This window comes from Sorex fumeus, unplaced genomic scaffold (genome assembly GCF_029834395.1).
Source record: "Sorex fumeus unplaced genomic scaffold, SorFum_2.1 ptg000035l, whole genome shotgun sequence".
Classification (NCBI taxonomy): Eukaryota; Metazoa; Chordata; class Mammalia; order Eulipotyphla; family Soricidae; genus Sorex; species Sorex fumeus.
The window spans coordinates 30,800,830-30,805,321 of NW_026606092.1; the positions used below are offsets into that span (position 1 = coordinate 30,800,830).

Below are 4,492 nucleotides of genomic sequence, written 5' to 3' on the forward strand. Positions count from 1 at the left end.
GATTCAGTCAATCTGGGTAAGACCTGAGCTTCCGCATTTGTAATAAGTCTCTGATGAGCCTAATAACTACTGCCTCAACTTGCATTCTGTGAGCAAGCACAGAGAGAACCTTAGGAGCCAGGCATGGAAGGGTAGCCATCAGTTCTGTCCATGTTTAACTGTCAAATCTCAGATGCACGATGATGTAAGTGAAGGGAGCTGGGAAACCTGGCATTGTGCCAGGGGACGGAGGCTACCACCTCCTACCTCTGCCCATGGGTTGTTAGAAAAATGAACCAATGTCTGTCACAGCCAGCAGATTCCATTTCCTGGAAGAAGACAAACTACCACAGAGAACCCTGAAGAACAGAAGGCACAGCAAACTGGAGGAACTTAGGAAGTCAGCTGTGAGTGCGTCCGAGGGAGGGAAGGGGCCATGCCAGGCAAGGCTAGAGCAGTTAATAGTCCAGGATTAGATCACAAGGTAAAACAGCTGGAGAGATAGCACAGCGGGTAAGGTGTTTGCCTTGCACGCTGCCGACCCGGGTTCGATTCCCAGCATCCCATATGGTCCCCTGAGCACCGCCAGGAGTAACTCCTGAGTGCAGAGCCAGGAGTAACCCCTGTGCATCGCCAAGTGTGACCCAAAAAAAGCAAAAAAAAAAAAAGAATAAGAATGGATGTGAGAGATTTCATCCTGAGCATATCTTGTTCACAATCATTAAGTTTAAAATAATACATTTTCGGAGAGCCCGGCAAGCTACCGAGAGTATTCGATATGCCAAACACAGTAACAACAAAGTCTCCAATGGAGACGTTACTGGGCCCGCTCGAGCAAATCGATGACCAACGGGAGGGCCTTTACCTTACCTTTTACCTTATCTAGATCACAAGATTAAAAAAAGATGGCAAAGTATTTCAGAGCAAGAGTAGTAATTCACTGAAGGATGTTGACACAAGAAATGACATGAACTATTTGAAAACTATGCCCAGACAGGGACCAGGAAATAGATGAAGACTGGGAGATGGGAGATGAATGGTAGCAGGACAGGGATCAGGAGACAGAGGAAGTGGTGGAGCGTCCTAAGCATATGGAAGATGTCGTGCTAGAGTCTGGCATCATGCAGAGTCCAAAACCCTGCAGGGGTGTCCCACGGGATTCCCCCGGCGGGTGTGGCCCGAGCAGCATGGGATCCCTGAGCAAGACAACATGCCATCAAGCCCTCAGCACGGCAGAGTAATACTGAGTTTCACTGGGATTGGCCCCTCAGGCTGGCCCTCCAGTCTCCCCAGGGGTGATCCCCAGTGAAGAAAAGGATTGAGTGAGGATTGAGAGGCGGGAGAAATCCCAGCATGTGGAGAGAACTCAAAGAACCCATAACCATTGGCCAGCTGAGAAATGACAGAGGGGCCCAAGAGAGAGAACAGGGGTTACCGACCATTGCTGCTTCCCCCACACCATATGCACCTCCAAGGTTCCCAGGTGTGGCTCTGTAGGCCCTGAGCACTGCTTGGGTGGCCCAGGTAATTCCTGATATCAGCACCCACATCGCAGGGCCAGGCTAGCTCCACATTCTCAGACCTGGGCATTCAACTGTCTGCTGGATTGGTTGAGGATTACCAGGAATGGTCCCTGGGCCCTAAAGCACTGTCTAAGAGCTCCCTCCCTACCCAGCTGTTAGGAGAGATGAAGTCTTGAAATTTGCTTATAAGTGGATGGACATGGAGAGTATCATGCCAAGTGAAATGAGTCAGAAAGAGAGGGACAGACATAGAAGGACTACAGCCACTTGTGGAATATAAGATAACACAATATGAGACTGACACCCACGGACAGTAGACACTAGGGCCAGAAATATTGCCCCATAGTTGGAAGGCTGCCTCATGAGCTGGGGGAGAAGACAGCTGGAATAGAGAAGGGATCACTAGATCAAAGATCGTTAGTGGGGTCGCTCGGGATGGGAGATGTGTGCCGAAAGTAGACAAAGGACCAAATGTGAAGGCCTCTCAGTATCTGTATTGCAAACCATAATGCCCCAAAGTAGAGACAGAGTATGGGGGAAATTGTCTTCCATAGAGGCAGGAGGTGGGATGGGGTGGGGATGGCGGGAGGGATACCGGGGACATTGGTGGTGGGGAATGTGACCTGGTGGAGGGATGGGTATTCATTCAATCATTGTATGACTGAAACTCAAACATGAAAGCTTTGTAACTGTATCTTATGGTGATTCAATAAAATAATAACAATAACAATAACAATAACAATAATAATAATAATAATATCTCCCTCCTCACACAAGAAGAAGAAATGATAGAGGACTTTCACCAGGCTGCAGCTCAGCGGGAATTCACATCCGCACGGGTGACTGCAGAGTCCCCGACCCCTGTTGCAGGAACCTTACAGTCTGCACAGTCTGGATAGGGCTGCCTCAAGCCTGTCCCACAAAGTGGGGTGCACGGCTGGCAGAGCCACTTTTCCAACTGACACTGTGGCTCAATTTCAGGCCTTTTTGTTCTGTTTTGATTTGGGGGCCTCAGTAGTACTCAGGGGCTACTCTGTGAACAGTGCTGACGTGTTGCTCTCAGAGATGCCGGGGAACTAAGGATTCAATTGCAGACTTCTTTAATCACTTCTTTATTTGTTTTTGTAAGCCATGCCCACAGCGCTGAGAAGCCACTGCTGGTGGTACTTGGGAGAACTGTATGTGGTGCTGGGATTCAAACCAGGGTTGTGGCCATAGCCACGTGCTAGCAAGCATCTTTCCCTTTGTTCTCTCTTGTGGCATACATGTTCTGGTTACAGCGCTTGCTGGGGAGATTGCAGGAGTGCTTACATTTGTGTTTGCCAGGGGTTATCGTTTGGTTCACTGTGGTACTCATTGGGGTTATGTGATTTAGCTGTCATAGTTGCACACACCAGACTGTGGTGCAGCCTGAAATGCCTGGTGATGCCAGAGAGCAAGCAGAGGCAGCAGAGCTGCCAGGATTGCACTGGGCACATGTAGTGGTCCTGGGGGTTGAACTTGTGACCATAGGTTTGCAAGGCTGGTGCTCTAAGTTACTGATATATTTCCAGGTCTGCAACCATCTGGCTTTCTGGTGGCTCTTCCAGGAAATCCTGACTTCCAGAGAAGCCTCCCGAGTCTCTCCTCACAGGGAGGAAAATTTGATGGTTTCATTTATTTATTTATTTATTTATTTGTTTATTTATTGTTTCAATTTTGGTTCTCTTTTGTGACTTAATGGATTTGTTATTAAGGTAATTTGACTTACAACAATTCCATATGATTATTATTTTTTTATTTTTTATTTTGTGTTTCATTATTTTCTGTGGAGACAGTCGGGCTGATGATCCCCTCCAACCCCTGCGCTGCTCCCCCCACACACACACCAGCCATGTAGAACCTCCAAATTCACTCTAAGGGGCACTGCCCAGCCCCCCAAAAGAGATGCAATTGCTGTCGGCAACGCTGTTTAAGCTGCGGCTACGAGAAGCAGCAGCTCTTGGGTTTAGGTGCTCTATTATTATTTTTTTTAAAAGATTTTTTTTGTTGTTGTTGAATCACTGTGAGATAGACTCTTACAAAGCTGTTCACGAATAGGTTCCAGTCATACAGTGTTCCAACATCCATCCCTACACCAGTGTCCTCCCATCCCACCCAGCCTACCTTTATGGCCGGTGCTTTTCTTCTCTCTCTCTTTCTCTCTCTCTCTCTCTCTCTCTCTCTCTCTCTCTCTCTCCTTTTTGGGCGTTGTGGTTTGCAATATAGATACTGAAAGGTTAAACATTGATGGCTTTAACTGAGCAGAGTGTCCTCACTCCCCTCACCCAGTTCAGACAAATTATGTGGTATGATTCTACTGAGGAAGAGGTTAAGAGAAAACTCCGCAACTTCTGGGAAAGCATCTAGCTGATGTGACCCCAGTTTTGCTTGTAACCTTCTGGTGGTTAGGAGACAAACCAGTCCTAAAGGACAAACCAGGAGCTGAAGCAATCGTACAGTGGGTAGGGCATTTGCCTTTTATGCAGCTGACCTGGGTTTGATCCCAAGCACCCCATAAGGTCCCTCGAGTCTGCCAGAAGTGATTCCTGAGTGCAGAGCCAGGAGTAAGGCCTGAGCACTGCTGGGTGTGGCCCCCAGACAAAGAAAAAGACAAATCGATGTGTAACTATGGAGGTTGATTCCATTGTGGTTTGAGGGCCAAAGGTGAGAGACAGTGATGGTGGAGAAAGGTTTATTGGCAACAAGCCAGCAGGTGGGAAGATTGAGGCCTCTTATCCTCTTGCCTGCATGGTCTTAAGTTTTTAGAGTGGAAAGAAACCAAAGGAAAGAACTGAGAGTTACACTTTTAGCAAGGGAACTGCAATCAATTCCTGGTGCTACCATAGCCAGCTGTGTGTAAGCGCCACAAAAAAAAAAAAAAAAGGGATATAGGGGCTGGAGTGATAGCACAGCGGGTAGGGCGTTTGCCTTGCACGTGGCCCACGTGGGTTCGATTCCCAGAATCCCAT

At 47.9% G+C, this 4,492-nt stretch overlaps 1 non-coding gene across 1 annotated transcript; it reads right to left on the reverse strand.

Annotated features, from left to right (window-relative positions):
• Positions 1-3,373: 3,373 nt before the first annotated feature.
• Positions 3,374-3,500, reverse strand: LOC130027007 (small nucleolar RNA SNORA68). The gene has a single exon (XR_008792956.1). It is a non-coding gene; the product is annotated as a small nucleolar RNA SNORA68 (small nucleolar RNA).
• Positions 3,501-4,492: the final 992 nt, after the last annotated feature.